At 42.9% G+C, this 26,308-nt stretch overlaps 1 protein-coding gene across 2 annotated transcripts in view; it reads left to right on the forward strand.

Annotated features, from left to right (window-relative positions):
* Positions 1–2,087: 2,087 nt before the first annotated feature.
* Positions 2,088–26,308, forward strand: part of LOC146798001 (uncharacterized) — a 423,068-nt gene continuing 398,847 nt past the window's right edge. The window contains exon 1 of one of the 2 annotated variants that reach the window (XM_085625231.1): positions 2,088–2,224. The gene's annotated coding sequence lies outside the window, so the exon portion shown is untranslated. The remainder of the gene's footprint in view (positions 2,225–26,308) is intronic. The other variant, XM_085625232.1, reaches the window with a different exon arrangement.

Raw genomic sequence — 26,308 nt, forward strand, 5'->3', positions numbered from 1 at the left:
TACATCACACTTGAAGGAGGAGCTTAAAAAAAGCTGGCTAGACGTCTGTATTTGGGAAGGGTTAACCTCCTATGTAAGGAATGTCAAAAAGAAAAGTAGGACTTGAAGTAATGAAGTTTACCATTAAGTCATCCAAGCATTTACCCACTTATTACATAATTCTAAGGGGGTAATTCACACTGCAGTGTCAATCACAGGCCTAAAACGGAAAATCACACACTGAAAATGTGATTCGCACATTTGGGGCAAAAGGAAATTAGATGTAACGTGCACAAATGTTTTTGGGTGATTTCATGCCTAATATTACGTTATTACCCTCAGTGGTATAGATACCAGTGGTGCATCAGGTGCAGTGGCACCAGGGCACAAAGCCCCAAGAGACCCAGTGAGCCCTGATAATCGCTGTATATTACTACCACAACAGCAGTCAAAGGGCCCATTTTCCTTTCTTGCACCAGGGTCCTAACTACACTACTGATTATCTTCTAATGCTGGTAAAACGCAATAGGGCAAAAATGGGGTCACTTAAATCCTTAAGATTCAATTGCATCCATGAGTAGTTTATCCAGTCCAGGTTTTCTTTTTGCGGTGAAGTACTTGTATGTGGTGAAGTCATAAGGACGTAAACGGCAGTAAAGTCCCCGTAATGCCAAAGGAGCCTGAGGTGAAAGCAGGCGCACAACGCCCATTGGGCTCAAGGGGCTTCAGCCCCCCCCCCTCCCGTCGTGTGTGTCAGCCTGGACTGAGACATCTTCCTGGGCACACACACACACAGTTTTGGAGTTGTTGTGGTCTGGTGTCCGTCTTACTGCAGCCGCACCCGAGTACTTCAGAGGTCATTAAAAGACCATTCACTTGTTAACGAGGATTTGTTGTTCTATCACCCCTTCTTAGAGCCCCTGCATCTTAACTCTGCCGATTGCTGGAAGATCTAGCCCCCCCCCCCCGAAATTTTTATTAGCCCCGCCCCACCCCGAAATTTGGCTCTAGTTGTGCCTCTGGGTGAAAGCATGTATGTAGCACTATGGCCAGAGCTGGCTACTTTGGAACTGAGGAACCACGTTGGAGTCTCAGCGTCGGCTCAACATCGAGATTCTGGGAAACTTTATCTCCCATGCCTAAAAAAATTAATGTTGTGTCCTTGTACAATGTAACTGGTGCCAGTGCTTAATTTGAGCTGGTGGTTTCTGGTGCTCGGCACCAGCACTCGATTGGGAACACCACACTTACGACACTCTGCCACATGGTGGCGCTGCTCATCTAATTTAGAGAGGAGCAGAACAATGGTAGTTTATGAATACAATATACATTTTAAAAAATTAATAATACCTGCCTCCCCAGCCATTCCTTTAGCTTTGGGGACCTGGAATAATCTGAAGTGTCGCACTTGCAGGCGAGAGAGGTGGTTGAGAGTTGTTTTAGCAGCGATGATGGGGCAATGGGTGGAGCAAGCTGCAGTGGCCTCCTGGTCAGGACCCTGACACTCATTATTTTACAAATTAAGCACTGATGAGTGCATGTGTAAAGCGTTTCAATACCCTCTGGTTGAGGCGCTATATAACACTGCAAAAAGAAATGTGAAATTTGGAAACGTGAGACCTGTTATCTAAACATCATTTGCAATTTGGCTGTAAATGTTTTTCGATATTTTATTTGAGAGGAGATGCCGTGTGAATATAAAGTTTGCCAATTACATGAACATGCGATGCTTTTTTTAAATTTCCGACTTGACTAGATTGTGTTAGCCTGGAAAATCGCGACATCACCCCCTGGTTTACTTCCAATATTGAAATTTTTAAAATAGTCTCATCCCTAGGAGCACTAGGTGTAAAAACAGGCTTGTGTGCAATTATTGATGTCTCAGTCCTGTCTCGAGGTGTTGTTTGTGTAATATTTTTTTATACAATTCAAACAATATTTTAATCGTGTTCAAGATGAAACGAAGTATAAAAACATACTGTATACAAACAGGTTGATTGTTAAAAAAAAACAAATTAAGAATGTTTTAATTTGTTGTTTTTTGTTTTCTGACCTCTTATACCTGAGCCTACATGTCCCAGAATTCCATAGGAGAGAAGGTTTCAAATTGATTAGTCAGGCCGGGGAGTTCGGTCACCAAGTTTAGAAGGAGAGGACACGCAGCAGTTAGTGGGTCTGTCTGGCTGTTTCCCGAGGCAAACGCTTCCCTGGTGACTATGAGGTGCTGAAGCCAATCATCTGGCTTGTAAGTATGTCTATCAAATTCCAAATGAAATGTATATATGTTTTTTGGTGCACGCTTAAGAAGAGCTGTGGGATGGCAACTCCCGTTTACATTAAGTACGAACACACCAGCAACACGATCTTGTTAGGGGAATTTGTAACTGGAATTTCAAGCAGGGTACTTTTAGATGCAGGCGATTAGTTAAAGAGCTGTAGTTTCCGTGATTTATGGAACAATGTCCTTGTGGTAGTTAGTAGGGCTGGCCCGCTATTCTTTTTAATTCAGAGAATGGACGCATGTGTGCTAGTGGTTTCAGCTGGCTCCGTCTCGGAAGGGGGCCAGCCCTTCACATTCACTTTAGAAATCATTTTTGGGTGCGTTGGTTCATTTGAACTGGATCAATACTACAATTCCCAGAATGCATCTAGTTCTCAAATATACCGAGGACCACAGAATTGGTGTCCTCCCCACAAGGAGCGATGTAACTTTAATACGACCCAGAATGGCTTTGGGCTAGTGTTGTGTCCTTACTTTTTACAGGGGGCAGTTCGACGCTGTCAGGTTTGATGTTTGGTGGCTAAAAGCCAGTAAGGTTGGTATAGGGGAAGAGAAACATATACTTCTAGTGGGTGTATGGCACAAAAACGAAACCAGAAAACCTGGAATTAATCCCGAATTACCCACTTTATCAAATTGCGTGATGCTAGCCAATTGATTTCTTTCCCTTTCCCTGGTTTTTCTTAATTTTCACAAATAAGAGAACCTCGAAATAAATGACTTAAGTATGTGTGCTGTACAAAACCTTCTCCTGTGTTTGATTTAATAAACTGTAATGTCGTTCATTTATAAGAACCCTGGTCGCCCAAAGAGTTCACATAACAACTGAGTTGCCTCTTTAGGTCACCATTGACATTATTGTTAGGGTGGAGGGAAGAATTAATGTTTCTAAATTCATGTTTGAAAACTATCACTTTTAAAATAATAGTTCTCAATGCAGTGATATAATCTGATGTGCTGAGGTGAAATTGTTCTGCATGTTAATTAAATACACTATTTGAATTTTGAAGAGGAGACTCACATTTTTTAACGTTTGCTGCAAAATGTCTTTAAAATGAAGATGTTCCTTAAATTGAGCAGAGCAGGGATCCCTCGTTACCGCCTATCTTTAATACAAACTAACATTTAAATAAATGCAAGCTTGTTTATTTATCAAGTTTTTTTTAGTGCTGACTCTAGTAAACAGTAGCCCAGAGCTGCTGTTGACCAGGGGGCCGCATGCAGCTCCCGGGTCGCACTTTGAGTATCAGTGAACTAAACCGTCCAAGAAGCCCCCACTAAAATGATCTGCACTTTCAGAAACCCCATAATAACAGTATGCAGTAAAAATATCTTTTTGACAGTTGGGCCTGTGCATTTTACAGAAGCTTAGTGCGCATCTCTGCACTGACCAGTGCATGCGATACATAGATTTGTGGTCGCACATAAATTGTGCATTAGTAGGATACTGGTTTCCCATTGGTGCTACTTGTTACTCTCTTAAACAGAACATTTTTAGGTGGGGTCCAACCTCTGAAACGTGTTAGTTTTATTGCTGCATTTGAAGGACTGAACTTTTATTTTTGGAATCAATATCACAGACTGAGATATCTACCAATCTTTTCGAAGAAGACTGGGAATTAAACAACTGCTGAGAAATGCATTACACTCTCAATACGTTTTCTGTACGTCTCATCCTAGATGGAAAATATTTGAAGATACCCTATGATTGAAGGGTGATCCTAAGGGCCTTCGGTTTAAGAAGGCATACATTCATAGTGAGTCTGCCCTTGCATCCAGGGCAACAAGCACCTATCAGTAGGAGTGAGTCTGCCCTCCAAGGCTTTTATTCCAATATCTAGTGTAACCCGGAATAAACTGATATATCTACCACTGTATGTCTTAGGTTTTGGAAAGACAAGGTTCCTAAAGCAACCAAGATGGAAGTGGTAGTAACTTTGCCTAGTAAAACCGTGTGGTTGGTGTGAAGCTCTTTCTGTTTAAACCACCCTGGACTAGAGCTCCACCAGATGAACCTTCAGTATTCAATTGCTTATAGAGAAAGAACATTGCTCCTGCAGTTGAACATTAGCAGTAAGTTGGAAATTAGATTTGGTTTCCTTTCTATTTACAGGTAGATTGAAGGGTGCTTTTAGAGAGAGGGTATTGACTTGGTATTTGAGCCACCTGGTCCAAGGCAACTTGCACATCAGGCTGTTTGTCCAGGTCCCCTGCCTGTATTCCCTTCTAAATGTCCGGGGTGCTCTCTGGAACTTCCAAAGACCTTCAGTTACTGATATGTAGGTACCCTTATCTTGGTCAACCTCATGCTCTGACCCTTCAAACCTCTAAAACAATGGGTCTTTCGTGGTAGTTAATGGTTAGATGCTAAAGCCCCAGCAGTCTAATGCAGAAACGTTTGACATGGAGGCAAGCTGCGAGTCGGGTCTTGTCTGGTTGCCTGAAGCTACAATATTCCAGCTTAGCTTGAGCTCTGCTCTTCACCTATGAATAACTGGCTGCAAATTCTAGGAGGGCTTCGGTGGGAGAAGCTTTGAAGAAACTGCATTGGCTCCCTATCCTGGCCAGAGTTACCTTTAAGGCCTTCTGTCACAGGATCCTTGGGGAAAGGGGGCTGTGTTTTCTACGGCCTCTCCTGACAGTCCACCAGCCTGCTCGTAATCTGAGATCATTGGGCAGTGCAAGATTGATTGTGCCCAGGGCCCGGAAGGCGCGGATCGGTGGAAGATCCTTTGGTTTCTTGGCAGCTAAGGATTGGAATGAGCTCCCAGTGGATCTGAGGACATCTGAGTCAGTCTCTGTTCCGCAAGAAATTGAAAACCTGGCTCTTCCGTCCCCCCCGGGAGGGCTAAAGTAGTAAGGTGCCATCTTGTGTGGATGCCCGCGTTCGTTGGCGGGCAGCTCGGGAGGGTTGCTGGGGTCCATTTATGTCCTAGCACATGGACACTCCGGTTGGAGTAACAATTGCGCTTTATAAGCTTCCTAAGAATAATAATAATAACTTGCAGTTGAAAAATACCTCTTGACGGCAAAACTCACAGGCTTCTCATAATCGTGGTTTCATTTCTAGCTTGGAAAATGCTGCCAGAGGCCACTTAATGCAGGCACCTGATAAAGCAGGGCAAGCACACGTTCTCTTTCGGATCAGATTTTGACAACCAATGGTTGGTTTCTATACAAAGCTGGCGCCTGATTTAAAGTCCACTCACTTGCATAATTTTACCTGAGGTCATCGGGTACAAAGGAGGAAAAGGTTTGCACTAATATCACCTCATTAGGTACATCCCTTTTGAAGACTGGAGACCAGTGATACATAAATATGGGGACCCCCTTTAAATATACGTTTAGGTCTGGGAGAAAAGGGGGAAAGTCATCAAAAGCAAGCTCAACTCCTCCCACTTGGCCTACATTTCTTTTGCTAAGGCTAAATCATCTCTATTGGGCCATTTGCATCAGAGACATGTTTCACAGCAATTTTCTTTTTATCAAACCATTATTTTCCTGTTTTCTTTTTTCATATGGTCCATTTCATATTTTTATCAAAAAAGTTAAGAAATGCATTATATTAAAAAAAAAAAATTCCCCATTATATTAAAACATTTTTTTTTTCATTTACAAGAATGTAATCCATTTAATGTTTTTACAAAGAAAAAACAATCACTATGGATAAATTCATTCACAGGAAGTTTCTTTTTTGACAACCCCTGTGTATTGAACCACCAACATATGCTAGCCTCTAACACACACATGCATACTCATTCATACTCCACAACATATCATACCCTCCCCAGATCACATACACTAGATGGTCATACAAGAGACAGATGTTTTTTGGTCTTCGTGAACGTGTTGCGGGCCGGGTATAGCATAGATTGGTCAACGTACGTTTTGGTGGTATAAGAGAGAATGTGACCACCTTCTTCAGGACTGCCAATATGAACGATTGTAGGTGAGTGGTTGGGGTATATGATATAAACAAGTGATGAGGTTGCATCCGGATTTACAAGAACCTCCTAGAGAACGATGGCACATGAATTGACCCTATATTCTTATGACTATAGGATTAAGGACATATCCTTTTTTTCCCTTTTCTTCCACACAGGTTTGAATTATAAGAAATCCAGATTGGACTCGTGCTGAGTGATTTTAAAACATCCAGATGACCTATATATTATCCTGGTGTAGTGTGGTGTAGTGTTGATGGCTCGGGACCAAGCCAGAACTTGTAGGTCCATGGCAATTATCAAAAGCAAGTCTGTAATTGACTACGTCTTTCCAAATGACTCTGAGGGTCGGCGTGTCTTCTCTAACTTCAGGTGGAGGCCAGTGATATTCTGCAAGAATAATATTATAAACATCAGATAAAGATATCTAAAATATTTCTTTTATTTTGCATGGTATAGCCCCTTCATTATATATTTTTACATCATGAGGCTTTACGTATCCCTCACTTGTTTCAACCTGTATATATTCTTCCGGTAGATTCAGCACCAGTAAGTCTTGCAGAGTTGCTCAAACTATTGTCACGTGTTGCTGGGCTGTCATAAAGCACTAGCACCCAAATTCTGTGATGTAGAAGTATCCATAGTTGCAGGGCATATTTTCCAGACAGTCCAGCCACTTTTGTCTTCTTAAAGCAAGCCTTTGAGTCAGGCTCTTTCTTCTTTACATGAAGCTCAGCCTCATGTCCTGATTCACTTTCCTACTTGACATACTAGTCTTTTCTGGGGGAGGCGCTAGAGTCCACGGCAGGATGTCAAACAGTGAGCCACAATCAATGTTCCCTCTAATTTTTTTCCTCTGTGTGCGGCAGTGTAAGGTCTCTGTGCACTGTAGCCCAGGCTATGTGCGCCGGGAGTCAGACCGCGCGTGTGGGTGCAGCGCCAAATATCACTCCAAATTTTTGCTTAAAAAAGTGAAAGGACGGTGCATTTCCACACCTGTAGCACCACATGAAGGGTCTAAAGGCAGGTGTTCAATTTAGATACACACGCCATGACATTAATTGGTTACACAGGCAAGTACACTTCGGGTTTAGAAAAGCATAGGACTCCAACGGTGGTACCATAATAAGATTTTACTAAGATCCTCAACTTGAGCACTGTTCATAGGGTAGGAAAATGTTGGGAGCCTATACAAGATCACATATATACAATACACATGGATATGGCACTAGATGAATCTGGCTGTGGGCGACTTGGAGAAGCCTTTAAATACACAAAGTGCAAGCACTGGGTCAAGCCTCACAATGACCCCGGAGCTTATCTTATTTTCCGGCTCCTGAAACTACTGAACTTAAACACGGAGTTGCATAAAACCATGTTCCAATACTGCCCACGCATTGGCTTGCAATGCCAAAGGAGTGTGTAATAATCACAAGGAGACTGACCTAGCATCACCCAGCTTGTCATTGAGGTGCCTTACACAGTGTTTGGTTACAGTTAGAACACTCCTTTAAGCAATAATACAGTAAATTACCTTTGACACAATTCTGTCCTGAGTCACTATCGGGAAAGTGTATTTGTTGCGCTTGATCCCATTAAAATGGAAAAGGTTGAAAGAGTGGCGGATTTCAGAAAGGAAAGAATCTATTGTGCTTTAATGTCATTCTCTGCTCATATAAGTTTGTTTTGCTTAATTTTGATTCTTTTTGAATCTATACATTTGTGAGTGATAAAAGGTTCCCACCTTTTAATTGCTGCTAGTACCAGTGATCACTCATGTTCAAGTGTGAATATTTGAACAGTGGTTATTGAAGGTAGATGTGAAGACGTCTTTTTAAAAGAAAATCCAGCAACACCTTGTATTGCAAAGGAATTGGTCACTATTCGGTATGCTTGAAGTGTTATGTAGATGCCTTTTTTATTTCAGAACAATTTTATATGTAAAAAGGAAACATCATGAAATGCAATACAAGCTTTGTAAAGTATACAAAGGGAACACACACTAAAATCAGATGTGAAATCACAAGTTCTACAGTTTCAGGTGCAGTGCGAATCGGGATTAAAGACTATGTTAAGTAATTCACTGTTATATTGGTTATGGATCAAAATGTTGTTGGGAAGCAAAATATTGAGACGCATCAGACATAAGAATAGAAATGTCACACAAATACTAGGAAAATATGAAAATGTCACATAAGGAAAATGAAACTTGCCAGCTATCTTTTGCTGGGAAAAAAAGCGTCACTCATAGTTGTTAAAATGTCACTAAAAAATTACACTGAAATCATGAAAAGGTCACACAGAGCAATGTGAAACCTTGACAGCTATGCATGTAATTTCTATATATGTTTCACTCCTCTTTATTGCTTGATTTTGCTGGCGAGAAAGTGTTTCTAGATAAGAGAAAAGGTTCCCTTAAGGCACAAATAAAAACAGGTATAAAATAATGTACTTTATGACTTAACAAATACATACAACAAAATATGGAAAAGTTAAAAGTTCATTTATTTGAATATATTAAAAAACAGTCAATAGGGATAACTAAACTAAATCCTTGAACTAAAACAAGATAAAATTAAGACAATATATATAATTGCGACCTACACAATTACAAGCAGACAGAACAGTTACAACACTCATTTGTTGGATACAGGTTTGTATATTCTTTCTCCGCTCTAATGACACCAGAGTAGTATCACTACCAAATCAGCGTATCTATTATGGTGTTGGAGACTTGAATTATACGCTTTAGGTTGCGTCGACGCGTTTCGGTGATAACTCATTCTTATAATCACCTTTATCAAGACATAAAATTTGTCTGCCAGAACCAGAGGGTATGTAAAATCGCCCTAGGATTAAATGTCATGCAGAGAATTAGCATCATTTTTAACTCAGTGGACTTATAGCATTACTGTAGTTAATACGTGGAAAAAATCACAACATGTTCACTATTCATTGTCTTCTGTTATCTCTATTACTTATGTTGGTTACAATGAGCACCATTTTTTTTCTCTCTAGGTTAACATGTGCATTTTTTCAAAATATTAGACAAACCTTAAAAAAACATAGAAATAATTTGCTGAAAGTGGCTCATGGCTATTGACTTTATCGCTCAAAATTTGGCCACATGGTTTATCGACAATAAAAATTACTGTAAACATATCCTGTATTTTCCCAATTTATCTTGAGCTAACAAAGCAGTAAGCAAGGCTATTTATTCGGAAAACGTATTAATAACCTAACCTAGGTAACCCAAATATACTACCTTGGTTCCACATATAAAATTTTTTATTTGTTCTAAAAACGCAGATAAGGGGCACTTAGGGCCTCAGATTTCACTAGTCTTGAAATAACATAGGGGGTACGGGTCCACTAAACCAGAAGAATTGTAACAAAGAACACCCAAGTTTCAGAGATAGACTTATGGGGTAGTCCTATTAATATTAATATCCGCTTACCCTGGAGTAATATTGACTATCCTTTATAGGGATCACTTCATGTTTCCTAATTGGAGCGTGGGCTTCTGTAGTAGCCTTATACAATGCTGCTGGTAGAAGTATATTTCTGTTTCTGTGGTAACATGGAGTTTTGCATTAATGCATATCCTATATAATGCTACATTGTTAGGGAAAGAGGAGATAGTTTAGATTCGTGCCTAGTTTAGATTCGTGCCTACCTGTTCTGAATAAATGCGATCTTTTGTTGTCCCCCTGATCATGAAAGACCAAGATAAATTGGTTGTGTTGTAGACCATAAGAGTTATATGCAATCAGGCCAAAATTGCCTGCACCATAGGACAGGAAAGAGAAACCAAGGAATATGGGTTAGCTAGCGAGTTTTAACATAAAGCTCGAACACTCTATAATATCTGTTAAAAAGAAGTTACCTTGTATAAATATAAATATCACGAATACTCCACTTCTGACGGGTATTGTTACAGGAGGTTGTGGTTATAATTCTCTTTTAGGCTTCACAAAGATAACCTAAAATCAATTTAAAATGTAATTTAGCTGTTTTATTAGCTTTAAGTTACTCTCCAGATATACTAATCCAATTAAGTAAGAAAATTAAGTTAGCTTACCTATGATATATGGCCAAATATAATGAGTCTACCTGTAAATGAATTATAGACAGGCAGTCAAAAATTAGAGCCAATGCTTATAGATATTTATATTACTTGAATTGAGTGGTTTTACCAGCGTAGTAATAGATATAAATCTATAGTAGTTTTTTTGTGCGAACTTGGTCCTTAAAAACTCTGAACAATTCCACCTATTGTCACAAATTAGATCATTCGGGTCTAGTTTAGGCGTGACCTCCTGAGCATACTCTCACGAGCAAAGGCTTTAAATTCGAACTAAATAGGATACCATGTTTAAGGTCTCCAGAGGTCGCAGAGGCTTAAACTACGGACCAGTAAGGAAACTAGGTTTCGGGTCCCCTGATTGGATAGTTAGATCCAATAGACTCAGTATCCTTTTAAGAAACTCATTAGCATACTCAGTATTCAGTATCCTATCCCGGATTGGTCGATTTAATATCCAATTAGGCAACAGTCCCATAGATATAACCGCAAGCAACTCTGCTAGTCCTGACACACGACTCGGACCCTTATAGAGAGCGGAACCCTTATCTACTAACTAGGTGAGAGAACATCCTGACCTTACTTCGATTTCTGAAGGAAATTAGTAGAGACTGTAGGTCTTATTTAAATCCAGTATGGCTCTAATTTTTGACTGCCTGTCTATAATTCATTTACAGGTAGACTCTCATTATATTTGGCCATATATCATAGGTAAGCTAACTTAATTTTCTTACTTAATTGGATTAGTATATCTGGAGAGTAACTTAAAGCTAATAAAACTGCTAAATTACATCTTAAATTGATTTTAGGTTATCTTTGTGAAGCCTAAAAGAGAATTATAACCACAACCTCCTGTAACAATACCCGTCAGAAGTGGAGTATTCGTGATATTTATATTTATACAAGGTAACTTCTTTTTAACAGATATTATAGAGTGTTCGAGCTTTATGTTAAAACTCGCTAGCTAACCCATATTCCTTGGTTTTTCTTTCCTGTCCTATGGTGCAGGCAATTTTGGCCTGATTGCATATAACTCTTATGGTCTACAACACAACCAATTTCCCTTGGTCTTTCATGATCAGGGGGACAACAAAAGATCGCATTTATTCAGAACAGGTAGGCACGAATCTAAACTATCTCCTCTTTCCCTAACAATGTAGCATTATATAGGATATGCATTAATGCAAAACTCCATGTTACCACAGAAACAGAAATATACTTCTACCAGCAGCATTGTATAAGGTGACTACAGAAGCCCACGCTCCAATTAGGAAACGTGAAGTGATCCCTATAAAGGATCGTCAATATTACTCCAGGGTAAGCTGATATTAATATTAATATGACTACCCCATAAGTCTATCTCTGAAACTTGGGTGTTCTTTGTTACAATTCTTCTGGTTTAGTGGACCCGTACCCCCTATGTTATTTCAAGACTAGTGAAATCTGAGGCCCCAAGTGCCCCTTATCTGCATTTTTAGAACAAATAAAAAAATTTATATGTGGAACCAAGGTAGTATATTTGGGTTACCTAGGTTAGGTTATTAATACGTTTTCCGAATAAATAGCCTTACTTACTGCTTTGTTAGCTCAAGATAAATTGGGAAAATACAGGATATGTTTACAGTAATTTTTATTGTCGATAAACCATGTGGCCAAATTTTGAGCGATAAAGACAATAGCCATGAGCCACTTGCAGCAAATTTTTTCTATGTTTTTTTTAAGGTTTGTCTAATATTTTGAAAAAATGCACATGTTAACCTAGAGAGAAAAAAAATGGTGCTCATTGTAACCAACATAAGTAATAGAGATAACAGAAGACAATGAATAGTGAACATGTTGTGATTTTTTCCACGTACTAACTACAGTAATGCTATAAGTCCACTGAGTTAAAAATGATGCTAATTCTCTGCATGACATTTAATCCTAGGGCGATTTTACATACCCTCTGGTTCTGGCAGACAAATTTTATGTCTTGATAAAGGTGATTATAAGAATGAGTTATCACCGAAACGCGTCGACGCAACCTAAAGCGTATAATTCAAGTCTCCAACACCATAATAGATACGCTGATTTGGTAGTGATACTACTCTGGTGTCATTAGAGCGGAGAAAGAATATACAAACCTGTATCCAACAAATGTGTGTTGTAACTGTTCTGTCTGCTTGTAATTGTGCAGGTCGCAATTATATATATTGTCTTAATTTTATCTTGTTTTAGTTCAGGGATTTAGTTTAGTTATCCCTATTGACTGTTTTTTAATATATTCAAATAAATGAACTTTTAACTTTTCCATATTTCGTTGTTTGTATTTGTTAAGTCATAAGGTACATTATTTTATACCTGTTTTTATTTGTGCCTTAAGGGAACCTTTTCTCTTATCTAGGTTGAATAACCTTATTTCCCTTGGCCTTCACAAGGGGTACCTCTCTGTTTTTCATAGAGAAAGTGTTTCTCACAGCCCTGCCAAGGACCACGCATCAGGTGTTAGACTAACGCATTTCAGTGTGGTGGTCCACACTGAAATGCAAATTCACTCACAATAGGCATAGCACTTGCCTTGGCTGTCAAACCATAACTCCGTTATGCTGAAATAGAGTGGCAGCAGGCCTGTGTGAGAACGCTGCTCCTGGTAGGTTTTGCGGGCTGCTGGCTACAATGTATTAGTTAAAATAGGAAGTAATCCTCATGGCTGTGTGCGGCATTACGCAGGATGTGGCAATGCCAGGGCAGTGCTTACACCGTAGCATGGTAATATAAGCATAATCATGAATGATCACTGCCACCATCAAGACCCAATCCCACGGACCCGTGGCGGCTTCTGGAGTCTAGAGCACGCACTGTGCAACTGCTGAGCCTGAATGCAGTCTGGGTGGCACGTTTGCCAAGGGAGTCATTCGTTGTGGCCAGGGGGACTCTGGTTTCTATGATTCGAGAGAGGGCAAAGCTCTGGTAAAATAGGCGCGTCGGTGCTTGTTAGTAAGTGTGCTCGCTTTTAAAATGCATGATTTTAATGAATATGCATACTTAAGCTCATGTTATTTAGAGAAAAAACATGCCTTGGAGTTGAAAACATTCCAGACTTCGGTCTAATCTATATCTAATCATTATTGTATGCTTTTTATTGATCCAGCTAGCTGTTTAGTGGGGCAATCAGTGCCCCAGTTGTGTGCCGACGGAGCCAGAGGACAGGGGCGCCAGTCACTGACTCTGTGCCTCCTCTCGTGGAGAGCGAACAATGACTTTAACATGTGAAGGGAGCTCCCTGTGACCTATTGCAGTAACATTCCTATACCTGAAGCGGAGACAACATTTAACAGTATTTAACATTATTCCTGCACTGGTGAATATTGTATTGTCTTTCTATATCTCAAATCTTGCTCCCCACAGCCCACTTTCTCCACGAGTGGCGCCAGCACAACCCCACAGGCACCCACTTGGGGTGGGGGCGCCATGTTTATTGTTTGAGGCAGCTGGTGCGGCATTCTTAGTTCCAGCAATAAAAATGTCAAGATAACTCATCTGATTAATGTACTTCCTGGAGAGCGACTTGAGCTTTGTCTAAGAAATGTTGACTTGTAGTGCAGAGGGTTAATATGTCTGCTGCAAATAACTTGTCCCATTCATATCATAAAGTGCATAAAATATAAATTGGTCAATGGGTTACCGCTTTTGTCAGAGAGATCTTGTAGTTACTTGTACAAGATAAAATCCTAATATATTAATTGTCAGCAAAGAGCTGCATGCAAACTGCAAGGAATGTGTTAAGAGCTATGTGTGTTTTTTGCCAGTCTTTTGTTATCCCAATATTGCAAAAAGGGTTCATTTATGTAGAAATCAATTCTTCTTCTTTAGGAAAACCTCCAACATTGGTGTAACTTTTTTAAATTCTGAATTTGTATTTTTCAAGACCAAAGACTCAAACTATAGTGCCTACCAGAATGGATGACATTTTACTCCTACACCTTGTAGGCCTTTGTCTTATGTAACATTTCCTATACACTCATTTACACATGTATGATTGTGTCTGTGCAATGTGTGTGTTCTGACACCTTAAACTGGTATGAGTCGTGCTATAAAACGAAATTAATCTAAGAGACAGTGGTTAGTGAGACTTGAGGAGCACTGTCAAATGGTGGTAGTGTGGGAGTCTGTGGCGTAGGTGGTCATTGCAGGGGTGCCACAAAACATTGTCGCACAGGGCGCCACCAGTGCTAAAGCCGGCCCTGTTTCTACTTATGCCTTGTGCATGCGAATGCATCAGTAATGTCGCCTTGCACCTAATTTGTGTTTTGACTCTAAGGGGAAATGAAGGGGAACTTAGTCAAGACCTACGATTTAGTGATTTTGCAAATGTCTTGAAAAAGAGTCCACCTCACAGTTTCTACTGGTTGGTAGTTTTCACGAACCGTGCAACAACGTACTTGCAATACTACAGCGCCCTTGCTCACTCCACTGCTGCCCGGCTATGTGTGCCCCTCAGCCTCTCTTGCACCCCAATTAATGTCCCTTAGCTGTTTGCCGTGACGGTTGTTAAACAGTGAATTTTAGTGTGTTGATTTTGCTTGTGAGAAAATGTCACTCATATTACACTGAAACATATGAAAACCTCACCCACAGCAATCTGAAACCCTGGCAGCTATGTACTCATGATCCTTAAAATGTCACTCATATTACACTGATACATATGAAAAAGTCACACATGGCAATCTGAAACCTTGGCAGCTATGAAGCACGCGTTCTGCTTTACATTTGCTACATTCCTTTTGCTAATAGTGGGCAGCTGCGGGCTGAATGTGGCCCTTTGAGATAATAATCATGTTAATTGCAGCGCCGGTGTGCACTGCAATTAACAAGAATACTATCTCAAAGACACACATTCAGCCACGCACTTTTAACAAAAGAAATGCAGGGTCAAACGCGGCGTGATTCTGAAATCACACGTTGTGTTTGACCCTGCATTCGTTTTAACAATAGTGTGTGGCTGAATGTGGGCCTTTGAGATAGTATTCTTGTTAATTGCAGTGCACACCAACGCTGCAATTAACAAGAATACTATCTGAAAGACCCACATTCAGCCCCGCAGCTGCCCATTATTAGCTAAAGAACTGCAGGGTCAAATGCGATGTTTGCTTCCAGACGATTCTGAAAGCACACGTTGTGTATGACTCTGCATTCCTTTTGCTGATAGTGCGGGGCTGAATGTGGGCCTTTGAGATAGTATTCTTGTTAATTGCAGCGCCCGTGTGCACTGCAATTAGCATGAAAACTATTTCAAAGGCCCACATTCAGCCCCGCAGATGCCAACTATTAGCAAAGGAATGTTGTAATCTAAAGCGCGACGTGTTCTTTCAGAATCAAAAACACGTCACGCTTTAGATTACCACATTTCTTTTCCTAATAGTGCATGCCAACGGGGCAGTTTGTGGGCCTTTGTGAAAGTATTCATGTTAATTGCAGCTCATGACGGCGCTGCAATTAACAAGAATACTTTCACAAAGGCCCACAAACTGCCCAGCTGTCGTGCACTATTAAGAAAAAAAATGCAGCAAGTGTAGGCGTTTTAAAAGTGGCGGCGCGAACGGGCTGTGTTGTGTGCGCGCGCCTCAATTGGGACACTGCGCGCTTGGGGAGACTTTAGTGCGCGCGCACACGTTCTAGGGAACAGTGGCCACAATCCATCAATTATCCTGCCATCCGGCTCATTTCTCCTGCAAGCGGTGATCCAGGCACTAAATGGACTTGTGCACACTGAGATCAGCAAATTTGGCCTTGCAACTGCGTAAAAACCGAAATTCAGCCTGCTGAAGTGCGGGGGCGTCCGCCAAGCTCAAAATGGCAACCGAATGAGGCACTGCAGAGACTACAGACTGCAGTAAACCTGCAGCCCCGTGCCTGAGTGAGTGGATGTCGCTGCGACGACCTGTGGCGCTGCTTGGGCTGAGAGTGCTGCCGACTGGGATTGAGAGGATTGAGGATGTGGGGCACTGTGGTGCCGCCACTACTGCCCGTGAGCAGCACGACTGAGGGGAAATCGACAATCGAAGGGGAACCCTGAACTGCAGAGAACTGCCACTGAAATGTCGGGTGAATGCCTGCGGCCGGCCAGGAGTGTAGATCGCTGGTGCTAAGCGGCCAAGACCAGGATGCCACCTGCACAGTGTGTGTTAGTTATAAACAAGGGAACCCGCAAGGTAAGAAGGACCTTGGGTATCAGCTAGTCATGAACAACAATTGGTACTTTAAACATTCAAAATTCAGAAATAATAAATATAGACCAGAATCAGTACTATATTGAGTCTACAATGTCCAGCCGGACAACTGATTTAATAAATCCAGGAGATTGGTCGTGGTAAAGAACAAAGTAATCGAGTGGGACACAGTCCTGTATCCTTCAAGAGCAAACATGAAAACAATCGCAATTTAACAAACATTTTTCAGGCAAAACAGACACCAAAGCTTATTGCAAATATGAAATAGCGTGGGCAAGCTTTTTGGAAGAAAACAGTAATGCACTACTTTTAACAAATGTGTTTAACGTGCAAGCTGTTTAAAGAGTCGACGACGCTTCGATACGTTACTAGATACAAGGATCATCATCAGGACGAGAGTTTTACACAAGCCTGAAATTACAATGCCTGTGAAAAGATTAAAACTGGGAGGGAGGCAGGAAACGCAACATTAAAATCAATGAAGACACAAAGTGAGAAGAGCGACCTCCTGGAAGCTAACTACACTGTGACATTTTAATTATACATAATGCAACGGTAGCAACAATAAGCTATTTGTCAGGGTGCAGCCAAGTTATTGTTCAACAACCAGCTTGCGAGAATCTGCAAGACAGTAATCTAAGATCAGGCATGCACGGCCTAAATGGAATCAGGAAGAAGGCAATAGCGGAGTGAAGCGGAGTCATGCGTCAAGGGTTCCAGGGTATTTTTTCGAGTGCATGCAGTAAGCTGACAGAAACCAGCTAAAGCTCACGTTTGGAGCACGGTGGACCACCGGAACCCCAGAGACCATGGCCATCAATGTTCCCTCTAATTTTCTTCCTCTGTGTGCAGCAGTGTAATGTCTCTGAGCACTGCAGCCAAGTCTGTGCGCTCCAAGAAATCGATTATGCCTGCAATAGTTACCTGGGGTTCCAGCTTAGCCCACTCAGGCATGTTCTCATGTTTGTTCATTAAGATTTGTAATGCTTTGCAGGCTTATAAACTTGCATTGTTTGTTACATCTTCTGTGAGGCAGCTTTTCCCTGGCATTCATGCGGCACGCGATTTAGAGCTTGCAAGTAAATTCATAGGGAGAACTGAACCAGATATGATCCTTTAGAAGATCCCACATGAAATGATACAGCAAGTAGCCTGCAAAACACATTATAGACTATTTCCAATCAGAAATAGGTTATTTCTCGAACACTCACATTTAAATGTATTTGCAGTAGATTAGATGATAGCACTGCAAAATGAGGATGACAGACTTTGACACCATAGGAATTGGGCAGCAGACTGTCACAATCCTAAATCCTGCCAACCGAACTTAACATTGCACAGAAGGTGCAGCATCAGATTGTAACCCCAAGCACCATTCTTCTGACTGAAACCTCACTCAAGAACCCTAAGAGACTGAAATCACACCAGGTTCCTGAGACCCTACAAATAGTGCATGTGGTGTACCACAAATGTACTTTCAGACCATCCATATCTGGAGGAAGTATTTGAACCGGTCTCCCTGAACCTATGTGCATGCGTGAAGAGGTTAAGATGATGTGCAAATCTAACCAGTATTTGGGTGCCTGTGGGAGTTGTCTGTTACTACATCTACACATAACATAACAATAGACCCATGCCTAAAACAAGCCAGACTTATTGGCTTTGCCTATGCTTTTTAGCTGTATGAAATAAATGAGTAACAATCATTTTGTTGTGATGTGAACTGAAAATGTGTGCCCTCCATATGCACATCTCACAAGTTGTCTCTTTTCCCTTCAGCTTTGTTTTTCACTCTCTCCTGCACATGCTTTCTTTTTCACTCTCTCCTGCACATGCTTTCTTTTATATCCTCTACTTCAAAATCGATCCCCCAGGCACCACCCAATTACCTCTCTACAAGTGCAGCTTTTTGTTTCCCTTTGGCAATATTGCATTTTGAAAGTTGTGTAACTTTCACATTCAATACTAGAAAGACTCTCACTCACACCCTAGTCACCAGCAAGTTGGACAACGGGAACACCCTCTATACCGGGATCACCAAGCTACTCAATAGAGGTCTACAAACCATCTAGAACTCTGCAGCCAGACATATCCTCAACCTCCCACACAGAACTCTCATCACACCACACCTCAAGGAGCTCCACTGGCTCCTGATACACAAACAAGCTCTTTTCAAACTCCTCACACACACTCATTCAAGACACTACACAACTTGGGTGCCACCTACCTGAACAGTCACATATCCTTTCACCAACCACCTAGACATCTCCACTCCATAGGTCTTCTACTCTCACACATCCCTAATCATACACAGAACCAGATCATAAGGAGAAGCGTTCTCCTATATTGCTCCTAAAGTGCAAAACGTCTTCCCACTCCACATCAGAGCATCCTCCTCTCTTCTTGTATTCTGCAAGAAGCTGAGACCTGGCTTTTCAATTACCCAACCTACCATAGGCAGGGCTAGCCACAAAAATCTGCTTAGCACCCGGATACCCTCGCGGGCGATAGAGCACTATACAAATACACCTACCATAACATAGTATAAAGATCTTTTAAAGTGCAACACAGGTTGGACCCTTCTTTTTGTAAAAGTGTTCTCCCACCATCCTGGACAATACTGAACATTACGTGGACTATAGTATAATTGATACAGGGCCAGGATATTTTAAACACTTTTGGTGTAAGAGTGAGTGTGGTGTCTATTTCCAAAGCACATGCATTTATAACTGTACTGTACAGTGATTTTTTTTAAATCATACACACTGAAATCTATTATTACTGTTGCATTTATAAAAACAAACTGTGTTTGTAAATGTGACAATGGAAAATCTTATTTTAGGTGAAGGGAAGCATGCACGAACCTTGAAGAGGTAGGGTATCACTTCTGCTCAGACAGTGGAGCTTCAGTGACTCGGAATAACATAACCTGTGGGAGGTCCTGAGCAAATCCACTTTCCTTCCCAAAAATATAGTCCTCCATCAATGCTAGCTGTGACATGTAGATCAGGTTTAAGCATTTTCTGGACAGACTAGGATGCAGAGTGGTAATAGACAGTAGCGTGGGAAGAAAGTCATGGGCTCTGGTTTAAACAAGGAAAATGGCCCCTTTTACTAATGTTGGGATAATAAAATACAGCGGTTTACATGGTGCAGTAGATCCCGATGCCATTGAATCTACTGCACTTATCTACACCCCTGGTAATAGTATCCGCTCATACACAGTACATGAAAACAGTAAGCTGGGGTGTCTAAAGGAAAATGCTACAATTAGTGCTGTGCAGCTGCATAGCGTCCATTGGTGCAGCACGAGAACTGACTCCAGGGCTCAGAGGCCTGAAGGGCCAACTGAACGCTAATTATTGCTGTGTTAGAAATGGGTATGTACCCAAGCCAGGCAGAAGCCACCACTCTAGTTAGGATAAGGGGATTACAATTTTTAAATAAAGCCTGCTCACCCCCATGGCAGCTTGGCACGAGAAGTCAGGCTTATCTCAGAGGCAGTGTGTAAAGCATTTCCATACAACCAACAGTAATACAGTGAAAACACTACAGAAGAACACAACACCAGTTGTAGAAAATTATCCAATATTTATCTATGTAAAAAAAGACCAAAAAGATAAAAGTCCAACATACAGTGATCAAAATGCGAATAGTGGGCCGACGTCGCGAGGTGGCGACGACTTCCGCTCTCGCCGCTCGGACGGGCGGCATTGTTTAAAATGATGTCGCTACCTCGCTTCTTGTACGCTTTGCAAAACACTCGATGTCGTGCCAGCCCGTTATTTTCGTGAGGTGGAGGGTCTTCAGCGCCAACTGTTTTGGGACGGGCGGCCGCGGATCGCTCTCGCCAAGTTGACGCTCCCTTGGTACGATGGGGGGGTCGCCCTCCCCGATATTAAAAGATACTATTGGGCGTCTCAATTGGCGGCGGTGAACCACGGGATATATGGTCCTGCCTTAAACCCGGCCTTCGAGATGGATAAATTACTGCTTCCGGGCGGGGATTATAACAGGGCGCTGTATTCGGTGACCCCGGATGCGCGGTTGACGGGACCCACGCGGGTCGCGGTACGTGTGTGGCATGCGGCGAATGCTGCGATGGGGTGGAGGGATCGCTTGACTCGGGCGACGCCGTTGTATGCCTCCGGGCGGCTGGGTTGTTTGTGGAAAACGAAAGGCTTTGAGAAATGGGATATGATTGGTATATGTAAGGTGGGTGATCTTTGGGCAAAGGGGTCTTTCAAAACGTTTGAAATGCTTAAAACCGAATACAAATTAAATGATAGAGTACTTCCAGTATGCACAAGTCTACCATGCGCTGTGTTCCGTCTTCCCGGACGCTGCTGCTATCCCCGAATATTCCCCGCTGGAGGATAGAGTGTTGGATGGCTATGTGCCTGACAGCACTATCTCTCTGATCTACAAAAAACTTATTAATGATCGCGCGGACTTGCTGATCCGTCTCCGGGAGGCATGGACGGGCGACGGCTTGGAACTGGACGATGAGGACTGGATATCGGCGGTGGCCTCCCCGAAAGAGGTGGCGATCCCGGCCCGCTTAAGATTTGTACAGCTGAAGATCCTCCATAGAGTGTATGTCACGGGGCCCGGTTTGCTACGTATGGGTTACTCGAGGGATGAAATGTGTAAGCGTGGATGTGGCCTGTCGGGCACCTTTCTTCATATCCTATGGGAATGTTCGGAGGTTGTGCGATTTTGGAACGGTATCCACGCCGTAATGGAGGAGGTCACGCATGTCGCTCTGTCGCCAGAGGCTAGGAGGTGTTTGTTGAATGTCTGGGAACCGAATGACTATAATGTGGCACAGACGCAGTGGGTGACTCTGGGGTACATGGTGGCTAAGCGTAACATAGCACAGCTGTGGGGTTCCCCGAGGCCGCCCACGATCGCGGTATGGAAGGAGAATATGGACTGGTGTATGTTTAGGGAAAAGACGGTGTATGTGGCGAGAGGCAAGCCTGTGAAGTGGACGAAGGTATGGGGTCCATGGAATTCCTATCGTGGACATATCTGCACCCCGCCTCTGCCGTTAGAGGTTGATATTGCTTTGTCCCCCTAGCCACGCATTTTGCGGGATTGTGTGAAGTGTGTTCTATGTTTTGTCTTCCCGTTGCACCCCGCTGCCACTTCCTGTCAAGAACTGCTTTGGATACTATACGTTGTCCCCCGCCCTGGGAAGCGCACGCTGCTATTTCGGACTCTCATTGCCTTGAGTGTGTTTTGCATTTAATAGCAAATGAAACTGTTTTTTCCGATTGCTCTTGGCCTATGGCCACGGCCGGTTGCATGTGCTCACGAACTGCCGGGAGCTTCGCTTCTGGTTCATTTGAATGTGTGGCGTTGCATTGCGGGCCCTCGGGCTCTGTAGCGGCCGGCCTTGGTGGTTGTAGGCCCTTGTATGTATTTTATTGTGTAATAAAGGTTTCTAAAAAAAAAAAAAAAAACATGCGAATAGTGCAAAAACAGGCTTTATTTACAGTTCCTTGAAGTGGATGGCTCTGTCAGTGGTGTTGTGAACACCCAAAACCATCTGTTCCGTCTGACTGCGGCAGTGTGGGCCCGATGCGGTGTCGGAAGATCTTCAAAACAGTACCCTTTTATTCTGACCGCGCCGGTGCAGTCTGGCTGTGACGACCGTCAAGGCTGCAGTGTGAAGCAGAGTGGTGAGGTGCCCTCAGGTTGCAGGGCAGGCAGCGGCTCAGTGGTGGTCGTCCAGCGGCGTCAATGAGACCAGGGCTGTGGGGCGAAGTGCGACAGTGCTCGTCGTGGTGCTGACCGGTCACGATGCAAGCCACTGCATCAGTTGAGGATCTGGAGTCATTGAGACTGGCGTCCGTGGGCAAGACTGCGGTGTGGGATGGGGCGGTGCATTTTGTAACTTGCGAGCAGTGCCTCACAAACCACAGTGCAGGCAATGGTGGAAATGTCAGCTTGCAGCTGCGTTCTCATTGAGACCAGGGCAGTGGAGTGAAGCGCGGCTATGCAGAGTGTGGTGCCCACAGGTCACAGTGCAAGCAGCGGTTCGGTGGCGGCGGATGTCGTCGGTGAGACCAGGGTTGCGGTGAGAAGTGCAGTGGTGCCCTCTGTGGTGCCTTCAGGTCACGAACCGCCGGCTGTCTCGGTGACCGCTTTAGACTGCATTTTCCCTCTGAGGCCCCTGAAACACACAGTCCCAGAGGCGGTATCCAGAAGATGTTGAAGTCTGATTTCCCTGAGACTTCTAACAAGAGGCAAGCTCTACATCAAGCCCTTGCAGAAAGAACAACCCAGTCCTTTCCCTGCTCAAGAAAGAAGCAGCAACTGCAGGCCAACCCAGCAACGCATGCAGCAAAGTGGTAGTCTCTCCTCACAGCTGTTCCAGCAGCTCTTCTTCCTGGCAGGTTCCTTAGTCCAGCAGTAATCTAAAGTCCTGGTGTCAGGGCCCCAATAGTTATACCACATTTCTCTTTGTTCTCTTTCTGGCAATGGTCTCTGAGCCCAGTCCTAACCAGTTCTACCCTCTCTGGTCCAGCTTCACTACAGGAAGTGGAGACAGCATTGTGCAGAGGAGACCCAGCTTATTCAGCTGCTAGTGAAAACTCCGCCAGGAGCAACGCCGCATCCAGTAATCCCACACCATTTGAACTATCGGGACAGGGATGACATTCTCAGAGCAGCCAGGGACAAGAGCCCGATAACTCAAGGAAACTCCCTTTCTTTTTTTTCCCCGACTACACACCTAATGTCCAAGCAGCGCGCAGGGAGTTCATGCCAGCGAAACGCATCTTACAGAATGCCTCCATTTCATATGCTATGCTATATCTGGGCAAGCTTAAAATCACATATGACACTGTCACAATTCTTCACAGACGCTTAATCAGCCCTTAAGTACGCCAAACACATATGTGCAAGGAAGTCGCCCTTGCAGTCCTCTCAACAAACTGCAGGGGAACAGAACCTAAGCGACAATGATTGATATGCCGATTACGTAACTCCTGTATTGATTTACACAAGTTTATTAGTGTGTTAATTAGAATGTCGTTAGTTATTTTGACTGTAATACAATGTGGTTTACTATTCATGATTCTAAGTTGGTGAAAGCTTTCCCTTTGGCAGATTTCGTAACACACGCCAAAGCCTGGTCACCCTGCGTCATGGCAGGTTGTAGCCGGCGTCCCAATCCCCACAGGGGGATCTCCCATGTGCTTTTGTTTTGTTATAAGGGTTCTACAAGGGTGGGAGGGTGGACACAAGTCACAACCTAATTGGGAGGTTGTTGTGGGTGGGGGGAGAACGGGGGAAACATGGTATATTCAGGCACATGGTCCTTAACTGCACAGTATATATCTCAAGTGAATAACACCTCGATTTCGCCTATAGATCATTTTAGCTTCTATTTTTCACTGAGTGCAAAACATGGTAACACTGTCTATTTTTCAATTTGTCTTTTGGTGCGATCCTCTTACATATGCACATATCACACACCCTATATACTGAGAAATGACTGAGACCAAATTCCTCACTTGGAATGTTCTTGAGCTTAATGACTTTCAGAAAGCAAGGTTCACACACACATGCTTAAGTAGGCACCGCTTTGAGATCTGTTTCCTCCATGAAACTCATCTGAAATATGACTCTGATCTATGATGGCTATTTTGTTCATTGCTATGGCATTGGTTCGCTCATGTATAACCAACGAATGGATTAGTCCTGATCCACCTACCTTTTATTAATTGGCGGTCAAGGTTACTAGCTATATATATAATTTAGAATCCTCAATTTATAAGACCAAAGTGAGAAGAAAAAGGGCCTTGGGCTGCAAATTCTGGGTTCCTGTCATGGACTGGATACAGCAAATTTAGAGTAGGCTGTACAATAATCTGTTAAGTAGTGGTTGTCCGTATTCGCTTATTATTGCTGATGTCTATTTAATTGAGGGGCTTAGATGTTTATGTTTTAAGACAGTTGGCTGTGTTTGAGAGACATTGTAATGTACTAATGAATTATTCAGTATTGTGTCGTGGATAGCCAGCCCAAACCGGGCAGTGTATCTTTTTTTGTTTGTTCCTGTTTATTATTGTCTTGAATGTACCGTGACCTTGTTTCTTTGGTATGTGCCACGTATAAAAAGGGAGAACATTTTAAAAAAAACATTAAAAAAAATAAAAATGAAATATGACTCTGACCCTAAACGAAAGTTTAGGTATTGGGGAGAGATACACTCGGCTCCATACCCTAACTATGCTGGGGGGGGGGGGGGGGGGGTCTTGATATTGATCAGGCGTGGCCTTGGCTGGTCAACCGCACATATACAGACAGATCCTGTTGGACGCTATATTATTTTAACGGGTACCCTTATGACAACTAGGGTCCCCTTGGTGGCAATATATGGTCCAAATGTGGATGACCCACAATTCTTTCTCACAGTATGGGCTAAAATAGCAGCACTAGGAGGGAGACACGATCATTTGGTACAGGGAATTCAATGTTACACTTAACAATGACTGGTACAGAGTCGGTACTGCTCGCAACCCACATCTCACAGCAACTCTACATCTGAATAATATTATTCTTGAGCACGGTCTTACTGACATCTGGCACAGCAGGAACCCCACAGTGAGAGAGGTACCATGTATTACCTTGCACCATAATGCATGGTCCAGGATAGATTACTGGCTAGTCACATGCGATATTGCGTCATGGACCATAGACACCCTACACCTCGCACGCACGCTATCCGACCACGCCCCAGTGGTGCTACATTGGAGGGTACCACAAACATTACCCCGTGCATTCAGATGGCGCCTACCACCACTCGCGCTACTTGATACCGCATTCACAGAAGGGATTAGAGCCAACATTACACAATATTTCTCCACTAACGAAGGTTCGGTGGACTCATTTTCGATGCTGTGGGAGGCGTTCAGGGTGGTGATTCGAGGGGATTGCATTTCGAAGCAATCGGGGGTGTTGAATTCTATTCGGTCAACTATAGTAAAACTTGAGCAAGAAATCAAATCCGCGGAACAATAGTTCTTTCAGACTAGCAAACTTAGGCACCTGGCAACCATAAGGGGGGAAAATCTCTGAATTTGAACAAGAGGCAGATAGGGAGACTCGATTCTTGGGGGAAAACTTCAGAGCATGCATCTACAGGGAGGGTGATAGGCCTGGCAAAACTCTTGCTAATGCACTTGGACAGCGCACTTCTCCCGCCTTTATAGCCAAGTTATTGGACGAGGACGCTTCCCCCCATTTGAGGTCAGGAGGCTACACACTAATATCTCACTAAATATTATTCCTCATTATATACAGTGACGTAGAATGCACCCCACTCCAAGCTTGGCGACTATTTAGAATCAATTGAACTACTCTGGTTGAGTGACGCCCACAGAGCTTACCTGGGCGAACCTTTTTCAATAGAAGACATCGCACAAGTTATAAACCGCTTACCTGGCGAAAAAGCGCCGGGGTTAAATAGGCTGACCACCACATTTTATAAGACTTGCGCAGAGGAGCTGGCGCCCCGTCTTTTGGATGTATATCAAGAGTCGTTAGAGGTAGGAATCCTTCCCCCGACTATGCACGAGGCAGCAATCATTTCCCTTTTAAAACCAGACAAAGCATCTAACCTCTGTGATTCACATAGACCCCTGTCGGTAATTAATGTGGATGCTAAGATCCTAGCCAAACTAATAGCCAACAGACTGCAGCCGCTATTACCGCTCATCGCAAGGCCAGACCAATCTAGATTCATCCTGGGAAAGTCAACTACCTACAATCTGCGCACATTCTTCGCCACGGCACA

The sequence above is a fragment of the Triturus cristatus genome, chromosome 9, assembly GCF_964204655.1.
Source record: "Triturus cristatus chromosome 9, aTriCri1.1, whole genome shotgun sequence".
NCBI classification, from domain to species: domain Eukaryota; kingdom Metazoa; phylum Chordata; class Amphibia; order Caudata; family Salamandridae; genus Triturus; species Triturus cristatus.